The 13747-nt window shown below is 50.1% G+C and overlaps 1 protein-coding gene across 1 annotated transcript in view; it reads left to right on the top strand.

Moving 5' to 3' along the window:
- Positions 1–13747, top strand: part of CCDC106 (coiled-coil domain containing 106) — a 175922-nt gene that overhangs the window by 9854 nt on the left and 152321 nt on the right. The window contains exon 2 of the mRNA XM_086930452.1: positions 10079–10178. The gene's annotated coding sequence lies outside the window, so the exon portion shown is untranslated. The remainder of the gene's footprint in view (positions 1–10078; positions 10179–13747) is intronic.

Below are 13747 nucleotides of genomic sequence, written 5' to 3'. Positions count from 1 at the left end.
GGGGAAGGCCCCTTTGAGAAAGAGACGGAGGCATCCCCGGGGCCTCCTGGGGGCCAGAGGAGCTCACGAACCCGGCCCCTCCCATGGGAAACTGCTGGAGCCTGGGGTGAGAACAGGACTGCCACAGCTTACCTGAGTACAATAGTTAACTATTTGCCCAGAGAGTTAAGGGATGATGTACCCCCAGTGGCTCCAATGTGCTACTTACTGGTTTAATGAGTTCCCCATAGGTGGTACACCTGTAGCCTAGGTGTTGCCCCTAAAGAATGTGGGCGTAGACAGTGTTAATGATGCCGGGCTCATGCTAAGCATGATTCTGTGGTGATATTTGTGCCTCTGTTGAATTATTGCAAAGTTCCCCTGGTAGAAGGAATGCTTTATATTGAAAGTGGTCTATGAAATGTTTTATAATGCAACCAGTCCTATGGAAGGCTCACTTTAACGAACCTGCAGGGGAATTGTTACTGCACCAGGTTGAGGCTTTATGGGATCTCCTGAAATGTTCCCCTGAGTAATGGTAGTGTTGCATGTTCTTGATCCAACCCGTTTGATGCCTTTATGATTTGGCTATGTTGTTGCCAAGCTTGCTCACAATGGGATTCTATCAATGTGAGTGGTGACTAATTTTATGTGATTTTGTATAATTCTCTAAACTCGTGAATACACTGCAATGTGAAAATTAGGCCTCTCTGCGGGTGGCAGAATGAGGGCACTGTGTGTTTTTAAAATACCCCTCACACACTATGAATCCCATAATGTCATTCTCCCATCATTGGGGTCTTCCCGTCCCTCTACGGGGCGGGGCGTGCTTTGACCTACGAGTGAAGCGGGAGCACTTATATTTTTGACAATAGGCTATGTGATGCAATGAGGATAGTGATATGTGTTAGGGGGTGTAGGGACCTATTTGCGTGAAGGATAGTGTTAAAAAGTGTTAAAAATTCCCTGGCTAGTCGAAGAATTACAAGTGTGGTCTACTTTGTGTGACAAAGTAGACCACACTTGTAATTCTACTTACTAACCCCCTTTTAATGTTCCCAGCTTGCGAAACCATTAAAGTTAATTTTTTCGACCTAGGACAGACTCCTCTATAGCTGCATATGACAGCTCCACTGGGCATCGGCCAAGGTTGCTCGTGCACCGAGGTAAGTACAAACAGTTTGGGTATCGGCCCAGAGTTACAGGTTACATAGTTGCATCAATTAAATCAAAGAATCACAGAGGGAGGGGGAGGGAGGGAAACACCAAGGGGAAACGAGGAAAACAATGTCAATAGACCGGCTGGGTAGGTGACGGCGAGGGGGTGAAACCAGGGCCAGACTCCTCTACAGCTGCATATGCCAGCTCCACCGGGAATTGGCCAAGGTTGCTCGTGCATCGAGGTAAGTACAAACAGTTTTGGTATCCGCCCAGGGGGCATCGTAAAAGGTCCATCGAAAGTTCCATCAAAGTTCCACCGGGCATGGGCCATGTTGATCCGGCTCCATGCTATGCATAATGTTCATGGTTTCATTCTGGGGGCATCGTCACAGGTCAATTGGCAACACCCATCCTGGAGTTACTGGGAAACTAAGACTTACTGTGCTTGCTCTACACACCCAGGGGATGATTCAGGGCCGCGGCACAGGCAGCGGGATGGCCTCCACTTTTCCACGCTCCCTGGACCAGACCTCTGCTTAATGAATGATCTCTGTGTTCCCACCCACGCTTTCCTGCAGCAGTGGGGCTCAGGGGTGTAATAATATGTCCCTACTAGCCAGTCACAGGTGCCCCAGTACAGCCCAGTGTCTGCGCCGCGCTCCTCATCTGCCGTGGTCCTCCTATCCAGTGCTCGGTGTAATTTAACAGGCACACACTCCCAGTCTGGCAGCCACTTTTCACCCCGCAGAGTTGCTGCTCAGTACTCCCTACGCTGTGGGGTTGGCCCAGTGCTTTCTCACCTCTCAGCGCTGTAATTCAGGCTACGGAGCGCACGCTCCAGCGCTCCTCACATGGTCCACACATACCGGGTTCCTGATCGTCTGGTGTCCATTCACCACACCTCCCTGGTCTGCCGCGCACCTCCCCTGCCATCAGGGCCCGTCACCACGGCCCACGTACGCCATTTTCTTGGCGCAACACAGCGCCGCAATGTCCAGGCGATCGCACCCATTAACCTCGTCCCCAGAACCGCCGCTCCTACTGCATTCCACTACAGGTCTGTACACCTCACCCCCTCCTGGCAGCTCGCACACTCGGCTCAAGTCCGCCGTCTCCGATCTCTGCGTAGGGCGCAGTCTCAGAACCTAGCCACCATCTTGGAAGCTCCACACTCGGTGCTCAGGCAGGGAATTATCTGCTTTTTCACCTCTGCAGCGGGACATAAGCACCCCGCTAGCAGCCCAGCCTGGGCACCAGGAATTCTGCCACCAGGATTGCGGTAAGGAACCTCACTGTTGGACCAGGATCATTGCCGGCAGGGGAGAGCAGCGGACGCAGCTCTGGAGCCCGCAGCTCTAGCCGCCATCTTGGAGAGATGGCGGTTGAGATGTACAGCAACAATAGACAGTTGTGACACTCTGTTAAGGAGAGCCCAAAGAGAATCCGTCCCCCCTTGAAAGGACGACCTCACCTCACAGCTCGTGTGTGAACACCTTGCCCAATCAAAAGAGGCAGTGGGCGAGACCCCGGAGCCGAGGCCCGAGATAGCTGCTGTGCAGAGGGGAGTGTCAAGGCGAACACTAAGAAGGTATCTGCACTCACCGCAACGCACCTAGCAGGTGATCAAGACGGTGCGCTGTATGGTACGAGACAGCTGCAGCGTGGAAAGGAGCCGCATACCGAGTAGTGGCCGGAACCCATGGAAACGACCCTGCAACAAAGTCTGTGCCCTGAGGCGGCGGCGGGTCAGAGTGATGGCCAATACTGCAGGGGGGTGAACTGTGTGGGGTGAGGTCCCTCCCCCTCTCATGACACCGCTTGACACTGGTGGAGGAGGCTGGCGGAGAGCCCGGCGTCTCGTGCCGCCGTATTTGCAGACCAGCTCCAATAGGTTGAGACATAGCAAGGTCGGAGCTTCAAACATGCTGGTGGGACACGGCACGGGGGCTAGACATTAGATAGTCTTCTCGAGGACACGCGATCAAAGGACACGGTGTTCATCTTAAGGGAAGATTGAGAATTTGAACACTTGAGAATACAACACCCCACAGTGGCGGAGAAGTCTGGGAATGTCACACAAACATGGCCTCCGTACACCCCAAGAAAGAAAGATCGCTAGAGGGCATGCTTGATCAAGCAAACGCTGACAGGGGCATCTCTCAAAATCCCCACGCACTACAGGGATCAACAAGACGAGGAGGTAGACGAGCCCATGACGAAAGCCTTTATGGCATTACTCTTCACGTTGCTTCGAGAAGATCTGCAAAACTCAGCGGACCTCAGGGAAGTGCGCCAAGACCTGGAGGAGGTGGGAGGGCACGTGGCAGCGTTGGAAGTTCACAAAATTGGATGTGATGGAGAGCTGGAGATGATGCAACAGGAGATCCTTCGACTAAAAGAGCAACAAGTGAGGCTGCAAGCGCACATGGAAGACTTGGAGAATAGATCATGCCGGAATAATGTACAAATCCACGGCATCCCAGCTCAGGCGGAAGGATCAGACCTACATAGCTATGTTGGGGCACTGTTCCGACATATCATATCCTGGGGTACAGGGACGAGCCAGAAATCCAACTAGACCCGGGGCACAGGGTCAGGCCGCCACGCTCTGGTAATGCACTGCCAGTGGATATACTGACATGCGTCCACAACTACTAAATTAAAGAAGAGATCCTTCGACGAGCCTGTGAGACCCATCGATCGATTTCCGGGGCCACTCCCAAATCTTGTTTCAAGATCTCTAGGTGATTACCCTTCATAAACGCAGAGAGTTGCTGCCGGTTATGACTTTCCTCCTAGAAAAGGGGATCTCCTACTCGTGGGCTCACCCCTTTTGTCTCATCTTCCAGCAGGAGGGCAAACTCTGGGAGCTGAGATCACTAAAAGAAGCACAAGCGGTATTAGACCTGAAAGAAGATGCATAGACCGTCGTAGATCAGGAGCCAAGGCAAGAACACTGAAAAACACGGCACCGCTGGAAGCATGTTGGGAAAGCCACTGGGAACCATAAACTGGACACAGCCACTATGGCTAAAGAAAGACAGGCAGTTCTCACCACACTATCAAGCCCCCAAGAGCCCTGGGAATCTCCTTGAATGTTCCACTCCTGTTCTGCGGGATGCCTGGTGGGCTGTGGGGCCGGGGAGGAAAAGGAGCCAAAGGAGCCATACTTTTGTTTCTCTGCACGCCCTGGACGTGAATGGGTGAAGTCCTAGTGGAATCTGGGACTCTCTCCCCTTGCCTCCATGGGCCATCACACTGTTGTTTACACTTATTGTGACAGACTGATGTCACGGTTTGGTAGCTCATTTGTTTGCTATGTTTTTGGTATTATGTTGGGACAATGCACGATCTCTTGTCATCACTGCGGTCAAGATGACGGTACTCCTGTGCTTTCTCTATACATTTCAAATGATCTCAATAGCCACCCATGACAATGCAGTGATGGCAATTAGCGATTAGCAAGTTTGTATAGGGAGGTAAGAGGCTGCGCGTACCAGCTAAACAACTGTCCAGGCCGAAGGGCGAGGAATGACTAGGACTCCCCATGATCAGTACATATTATTAAGCCACACAGCTTAAATATGTTGTGGAATAGAACAGACCCCTTTCTGAAAAGCAATGGCCCTTTGAGGACCACAGTAGCGGGAGTCAACATATGACAGAAAATCTGGCTCCCCCGTAAACCCAGAGCATGGGGACTAAATTTGGCGCTGGAAATAGTGATGACGATGAGAGTCTGGGACAGGGAAGGCCTGAGCAAGAAACGAACAATGTTTCCCTCCCCAATTATCCCGATTGTAGACAATCCTGATTTTCCTCCGGGGTGTGGGTCGGACGTTTTTAACAGATGGCGCGAGCTTGGTTGTAAAAGGGTGGGGTCCCTTTTCTACTCCGCGGGGATCATCCTGTTTGAGCAACTTAAACCGGCCGCTGATGTGTTCGCCTACCTGCAGCTGAGACACTGGGTGACCTCCCCAACCTATAAGGCAGCAGCCTCACGTCCACCTAACGCGTTTGAGAAATGACTGGTCCGTAAAGTTGGCGACAGACGCCTTATCTCAGAGCTATATGCTGTGCTTACGAGAGAAGGCACTTCAGTTAAGACTAAGGGTCAGTCAAGATGGGAAGCAGAACTGGGGCAAACACTCTCTCCCAAAGAATGGGCAGACATATTTCACAGAGCGCACCATACCACATACAATATAGCGGAGTCTGAAGCAGCTTGCAAGGTTGCATCATACTGGTACTACACTCCAGCGCGAATTAACCAGTGGGACAAAGGTCGGAGCTCTGCTGGAGGGGGTGTGGGCAGAAGGGCTCCCGGTTGCACCTTTTGTGGCACTGCCCCAAACTGGCATGGTTTTGGGACCAGTTATTAACTGGCATTGACTATTCATTTGACACCTCTATCCCATGCTTCCCGGCACACACTTTGCTCGGTTCATCCAACCCCCTAACATTGGCTCTCCACTCTTTGCGGGGCCGTCAAATGACCCTGGCACTGAACGGGGCACACCAGGTTATCCTGCCACTATGGGGAACAGCAAACACAACAGGTGATGGACCGAATGTGGATCAATGTCACACACTCAACCCAGTCCAAAGATCTGGGCCCAAATCCATCGTTATTTTGCACTCCACACCACCCTGGGTTAGACAATGGCGATATGCAAATCAGCTCTGACCCTGTGCCCCATGGGAACAGTCCAGTCCGAACTACAAAAGCCATGTCCTTCCCAGAACGGAATCAAGCATCCGAGGACCGGACCGGTTTCGAGGTAACACCTCTCATCAGCCCGGCTAGCTTGACTCCAGTGGTGTGGAGTGCCTGGGACCCACGTCTGGGCATCCCCAGCGCACTTAGGGCGGAATATGCAAACACAACAGGTGATGGACCGAATGTGGATCAATGTCACACACTCAACCCAGTCCAAAGATCTGGGCCCAAATCCATCGTTATTTTGCACTCCACACCACCCTGGGTTAGACAATGGCGATATGCAAATCAGCTCTGACCCTGTGCCCCATGGGAACAGTCCAGTCCGAACTACAAAAGCCATGTCCTTCCCAGAACGGAATCAAGCATCCGAGGACCGGACCGGTTTCGAGGTAACACCTCTCATCAGCCTGGCTAGCTTGACTCCAGTGGTGTGGAGTGCCTGGGACCCACGTCTGGGCATCCCCAGCGCACTTAGGGCGGAATATGCAAACACAACAGGTGATGGACCGAATGTGGATCAATGTCACACACTCAACCCAGTCCAAAGATCTGGGCCCAAATCCATCGTTATTTTGCACTCCACACCACCCTGGGTTAGACAATGGCGATATGCAAATCAGCTCTGACCCTGTGCCCCATGGGAACAGTCCAGTCCGAACTACAAAAGCCATGTCCTTCCCAGAACGGAATCAAGCATCCGAGGACCGGACCGGTTTCGAGGTAACACCTCTCATCAGCCCGGCTAGCTTGACTCCAGTGGTGTGGAGTGCCTGGGACCCACGTCTGGGCATCCCCAGCGCACTTAGGGCGGAATATGCAAACACAACAGGTGATGGACCGAATGTGGATCAATGTCACACACTCAACCCAGTCCAAAGATCTGGGCCCAAATCCATCGTTATTTTGCACTCCACACCACCCTGGGTTAGACAATGGCGATATGCAAATCAGCTCTGACCCTGTGCCCCATGGGAACAGTCCAGTCCGAACTACAAAAGCCATGTCCTTCCCAGAACGGAATCAAGCATCCGAGGACCGGACCGGTTTCGAGGTAACACCTCTCATCAGCCCGGCTAGCTTGACTCCAGTGGTGTGGAGTGCCTGGGACCCACGTCTGGGCATCCCCAGCGCACTTAGGGCGGAATATGCAAACACAACAGGTGATGGACCGAATGTGGATCAATGTCACACACTCAACCCAGTCCAAAGATCTGGGCCCAAATCCATCGTTATTTTGCACTCCACACCACCCTGGGTTAGACAATGGCGATATGCAAATCAGCTCTGACCCTGTGCCCCATGGGAACAGTCCAGTCCGAACTACAAAAGCCATGTCCTTCCCAGAACGGAATCAAGCATCCGAGGACCGGACCGGTTTCGAGGTAACACCTCTCATCAGCCCGGCTAGCTTGACTCCAGTGGTGTGGAGTGCCTGGGACCCACGTCTGGGCATCCCCAGCGCACTTAGGGCGGAATATGCAAACACAACAGGTGATGGACCGAATGTGGATCAATGTCACACACTCAACCCAGTCCAAAGATCTGGGCCCAAATCCATCGTTATTTTGCACTCCACACCACCCTGGGTTAGACAATGGCGATATGCAAATCAGCTCTGACCCTGTGCCCCATGGGAACAGTCCAGTCCGAACTACAAAAGCCATGTCCTTCCCAGAACGGAATCAAGCATCCGAGGACCGGACCGGTTTCGAGGTAACACCTCTCATCAGCCCGGCTAGCTTGACTCCAGTGGTGTGGAGTGCCTGGGACCCACGTCTGGGCATCCCCAGCGCACTTAGGGCGGAATATGCAAACACAACAGGTGATGGACCGAATGTGGATCAATGTCACACACTCAACCCAGTCCAAAGATCTGGGCCCAAATCCATCGTTATTTTGCACTCCACACCACCCTGGGTTAGACAATGGCGATATGCAAATCAGCTCTGACCCTGTGCCCCATGGGAACAGTCCAGTCCGAACTACAAAAGCCATGTCCTTCCCAGAACGGAATCAAGCATCCGAGGACCTGACCGGTTTCGAGGTAACACCTCTCATCAGCCCGGCTAGCTTGACTCCAGTGGTGTGGAGTGCCTGGGACCCACGTCTGGGCATCCCCAGCGCACTTAGGGCGGAATATGCAAACACAATAGGTGATGGACTGAATGTGGATCAATGTCACACACTCAACCCAGTCCAAAGATCTGGGCCCAAATCCATCGTTATTTTGCACTCCACACCACCCTGGGTTAGACAATGGCGATATGCAAATCAGCTCTGTCCCTGTGCCCCATGGGAACAGTCCAGTCCGAACTACAAAAGCCATGTCCTTCCCAGAACGGAATCAAGCATCCGAGGACCGGACCGGTTTCGAGGTAACACCTCTCATCAGCCCGGCTAGCTTGACTCCAGTGGTGTGGAGTGCCTGGGACCCACGTCTGGGCATCCCCAGCGCACTTAGGGCGGAATATGCAAACACAACAGGTGATGGACTGAATGTGGATCAATGTCACACACTCAACCCAGTCCAAAGATCTGGGCCCAAATCCATCGTTATTTTGCACTCCACACCACCCTGGGTTAGACAATGGCGATATGCAAATCAGCTCTGACCCTGTGCCCCATGGGAACAGTCCAGTCCGAACTACAAAAGCCATGTCCTTCCCAGAACGGAATCAAGCATCCGAGGACCGGACCGGTTTCGAGGTAACACCTCTCATCAGCCCGGCTAGCTTGACTCCAGTGGTGTGGAGTGCCTGGGACCCACGTCTGGGCATCCCCAGCGCACTTAGGGCGGAATATGCAAACACAACAGGTGATGGACCGAATGTGGATCAATGTCAAAAAAACGATGGATTTGGGCCCAGATCTTTGGACTGGGGTGAATGTGTGACATTGATCCACATTCGGTCCATCACCTGTTTTGTTTGCAAATTCGCCATAAGTGCGCTGGGGATGCTCAGACGTGGGTCCCAGGCACTCCACACCACTGGAGTCAAGCTAGCCGGGCTGATGAGAGGTGTTACCTCGAAACCGGTCCGGTCCTCGGATGCTTGATTCCGTTCTGGGAAGGACATGGCTTTTGTATTTCGGACTGGACTGTTCCCATGGGGCACAGGGTCAGAGCTGATTTGCATATCACCATTGTCTAACCCAGGGTGGTGTGGAGTGCAAAGAAACGATGGATTTGAGCCCAGATCTTTGGACTGGGGTGAATGTGTGACATTGATCCACATTCGGTCCATCACCTGTTTTGTTTGCACTATGGGGAACAGGGCAGGTCCCAGAGCATATCTAATGGCTGCGTAGGTTGTGGCCGACCCTAGCAATGGAACGATTATTGTTGGTAGAGGATAACAAAGGAGACATACGTGGAACTATGGGCTCCGGTTATACTCCTGCTCACAACAGAATTTAGAGAAGTGACATGTCCCAAATACTTACAGATCTTGCATTTAATACCCCCCTAGCCGCAAGTACTTCGGAGTCCCAGCCAATAGAGTGAAGCGCATTGGGAGACACGTAGGTGGCCTGGAAGGGAATGGTTGCGAACGGCGTGTGCAGAGGAGAGGAGGGTGGGAGGGAGTGGGACCTGGGTTTTAGGTTTGTACACTATCTGTTCTTCCCCTTCATGTTTTCCCTTTTGCACTCCCGATTTTCCTTTTTCCATCTATTCCCTTCCTCCTTCTTCTCTTATTTGGCAGCCTAGCTAACAATATCTTCAGGTTATCAATCAATGCCTGCCTCCGGGTACACATGCACACAGCTGTGTATTTCCCTCACACTTAGATTACGCAGCCAGCCAATGGTAGTAGGCATACGCTGTGTAACTGTTGCTTCAACCTGACTGAAATAAAAAGAATTGTTTCATAAAATAAGAACATTCATAGCCTTCCTCATTCGCTCTGGGCGAACTCCCCATCCAGCATTTCATTGTAAATCTTAGTACGTGAAGATTGTAGATCATTCTGTTTAACCATTGCTTCTTATGCATAGACCATATTTCAAAACCTATGATTAGGTTGCTTCAAAGCTCGGCTAGATCACGTGAAAATGTAGCTAAGTCTTTGAGGCAAATGGTAAATTATTTAAAAAAAATAAAAATATATGTAGCGAGCCCAACAGTGAGAAGAGGAGATGCAGTCAGATGAGGCTAAGTGGTGGCTATCTTCTCTCAGTCTTACCTAATGGATGTTTTCTATTAATTATTTGCAGGAGAGCATTTATACTGATCCCAGTTGATCTGAGGGAATCCTGCTGTGGCAGGAACGTTTCCAGCTCCCCTGGCGGCTCCTGCTTTCCCACGGGGTGGCAGGTAAGCTCCTTTGCTGACATTGTTCTTTTCTGATACCCAGTGGCTTAACAAAATCTGGGGACCTCCCTGCAAGGTACAATGAGATGTCCCCTTCTTCCTTGGTGTACTTCTACAAAGCTGTCACAAGAACATCTTACCTCACAACACATAACATTCCCTACCTGCCCCACCTTACAGAACCCTTGATACTTTGGAAAACCAAAGCCATAGAAATACATTGGTATAACTAAAACCAGTAATGCTCAGTGATTTCCTCACCACAAAGCCTAAGAACAAGTTGAGTGGAACATAAATCTTGCCTGGCTTTCCAGCACTGAGATTTTCCAGGTCCGAGAACCAGGCACCAGCCTTCAGCCCCCAACCGACCCTCTACCAAGACAATGGGGAGCATGTAATGTAGCTATGTTCTCCCCTTTTCTTCACCACCATCATCTTGCCCACCTCTCACTGGCCCCTCGCAGGCATATACCACCTGCTCAGAGCAGATGGTAAATGGCTGCAATAACTCATTCGGAATGTAGAATTCTGCCTGGTAAATCCGGTCCGGCACATTAATCCCTGGTTACTTGAGGTTTAACTTGTAAAAGGGGGAATTATGTGCAGAGATTCCTGCCTATTACAGGACTTCCACACATAAATTGCTCCCCAGTTGTAATCGGGGGATATAGGTGGATTTTACTTAGGTCTTTAGATCACCCAATTTTAGCTGAGTACCACTGTGCTTAAGAAAAACAAACAATGCATTTACCATCATGGGAGCTGCATGAATATTATTGGGTGGGGTGGGGTGTTAATTTGATACTTTACCCACATATTTGGGTAAAGTTGCAAAATATTGCTCTTAACGAAGTTTCCTGAATTTGAGAGGAGTAGTTTAACCTACTCCTGATGAGTATACCCAGCTCTAGTATGTCCTGTGGGGTGGGACATCCTGCAACAGGAAATAATAGCGGTAATGATCCACGTGCTCAGCCAGTTAAAAGATGTGAGAAGGCGCAGACACTATAGTAGGAGAAGGCATTGCAGGATGCGTGATATACGGTGCTGTGAATGGCAAGGTCGAAGGTCAGGGGACTGCAAAGACTTCTCAATAAAGGCAGAGGACTTAGCCAGTGAGTGGAGGCTTCGCTCAGGGGACAGGTAGCAGCTACAGAGCAATGGTGATCACCTCTCTGCTTTGAAGAACAGCAGGAATGTATTCTCACGCACGGCAGCTAAGGGCTGCTAAAGCTGCTCTTAAAAAAAAACCTATATAAAGCTTTTGAAGTATACAAAAATTCTGTGAAGTTGCAGGTCCATCAACCTTACTTCGCACACTGCTAATAATAATTTTACTACAATGCCTGGGAAGTGAACACAAACCTATTATAATAATTATTGGAAGGGTAAGTCTTAAATAAATACATTCTTCACCATCCTGAGGGTATCCCTATAATGCGTTGAAATAGACTATATATCCTTCAGGATATAAGTGGTAATCATTCACCGCGCTGAAAGCTGCATTCACAGCTCGGAGAGCTGCATGGGTATACCACAGCTAATGCGTGGAAAAAGATTAAAAAATATCTCAGGGTGGGATTTTTTGGGGAAGAGAATTTAATTCGGAAATACTATTAGTAATTGGGAATTACTAATTGTGGATGACTCTACTGCATTCGATATTTGGTATTCTCATGTGCTGATCCAATGTGCTCACTGAAGCGTATGCCTGTTCTTTGACTCTGAGGTCCTGCAATAGATTATGAGACCTGGTGGAGTGCACCAAACCTGCCCTTTAGCTGTTGTGGGACTTTGTCCATGTCATGGGTTGTCATTAAGCAGTGGGAACAAAGGCCCCTTTTTATAATCTTATCACTGAATAGGCCTGTTTATATGCTTAATAAGGGGTGTAACTCCTACTGGCCTCCTTCGTGTAAAGTTCCACTTCTGCTAGACACCCAGATTCTTCCACTGACATCTCATGTGTATGTCAATTGTATGTTGTGTAAAGCGTGCATGGTTGCACAACGCTGATGTGAGCGTAAGATTGCTGAGGCCAGAGGAATCTATTAAATTGCCTGTTTTCACATGGCACAAGATGGAGTTTGTGGTGCAGCCTTCCAAGACAGTGGAAGTATGTTGCCTACTTTCCTTGTCTGGGGCTACAATGCTAGACGCTGAAGTATGAGGATGGCAACATTACTACCTTTAGAAATTCTGTGATTACTTTTAGTAGGAGATTGCTGATTAGTCCTTCTTGAGCCCTGCCATTTGGGCTAATGGTGGTGGAAAGAGGTTGAGTTAACAGATTTGGTTGTTGAAGGGAAACATCTAGGCAAGGCCTGCCCCATTTGTCTCTCCCTGGATGCTTCTAAAGGCTGATGACATCCAGGTGCAGAGGTTTCACACTTCATTGTGCCCATGTTGAGCATACTCCTGCCTAGAGCCAGAATCATCACTTCCTGTTGCAGAATTCCATATAAAATACATTCTAAGGCAGCACACATATCAGTCATTAATGAGTGGCTGTTTTGGGATGAAGATAATCCCACATATAGACCTAAGCGGGAGCTGTTAAGGGAGCGGGTGCTACAATCCTGCTTCACAACTCCAGGATTCGACCCTTTCTGCCAAAGGCCACAAATCCCTCGGTACAAGACTGGCAGAAGGCACTAAAACATATCAGTTGATATTGTAAACCCACACATATCACCCCTCTTTGGGAAGGGGCCTGGCTGGCAAGTTCCTAAATGTCCCAATGTTTAACAGGGTGGGACCGAATTGGATCTCCCAATTGAGCAGGGAGATACATGAAAGGTTGATTTGACTTACATAAGTCACATTTCTTTAGATTTCTGCAGCTCAGGGGCCTTTTTGATACTATACAGTCAAACACGGAGCCCACCCTAAAATCTAATCCGCTTGAGGCCAAGCTCACGCTATAACATGCAAAGGAGGGCGCGTTTTTAGACTTTACCGATCTCTTATTAAGAACACATTGGACCCACTCGTTGGTCTGAGGAAATGATGGCAGAAAGATATTGGTACACTGGACGACGGAGAATGGCGCGAAGTAAGGATGGGACCAAGGTAATTTGCGATATCCACCTGAAATACGCCTGATACAGTTAAATTACTTTCACTGAAAAAAGGGTTCACTGATAGAATATCGATGTTAAAAATATCGATGTTCAAAAAATCGAAAAAATATATAGACTACAAAAATATCAACATCCATACCTACAGAGGTAAGGATAAAATATAATATCAAAAATATCGATGTAGGAGGAGCTTCGCCGGCGACCAAGATGGCCGCGTGAGCTCGGAGCTCCGAAGACCTCCCGATCCTCCGCAATAATCCTGCTACCCATCCTGTCCCACGATTGTGGGAATCGACTGCTAAGCCGGTCCTGATGCGGCACCCGCTTTCGGAATGAAAATCTGACATTCCTGGACTCAGTTAGCTCGACGGACCCCGGAGGCCCTGCCCGCGTCATTGGCGACCGTCGAAGGGTACAGTGGTGTCCTCCCATGGTGCCTCGCTGCCTGCGCTTCGTTCCCCCGAGGGTTGCTTCTGATAATTGAGCGCC

The sequence above is a fragment of the Lissotriton vulgaris genome, chromosome 7 (genome assembly GCF_964263255.1).
Source record: "Lissotriton vulgaris chromosome 7, aLisVul1.2, whole genome shotgun sequence".
In the NCBI taxonomy this organism is placed as follows: Eukaryota; Metazoa; Chordata; class Amphibia; order Caudata; family Salamandridae; genus Lissotriton; species Lissotriton vulgaris.
Note: the sequence above shows the minus strand (reverse complement) of the source record. Positions and strands in the feature narration are given on the sequence as shown.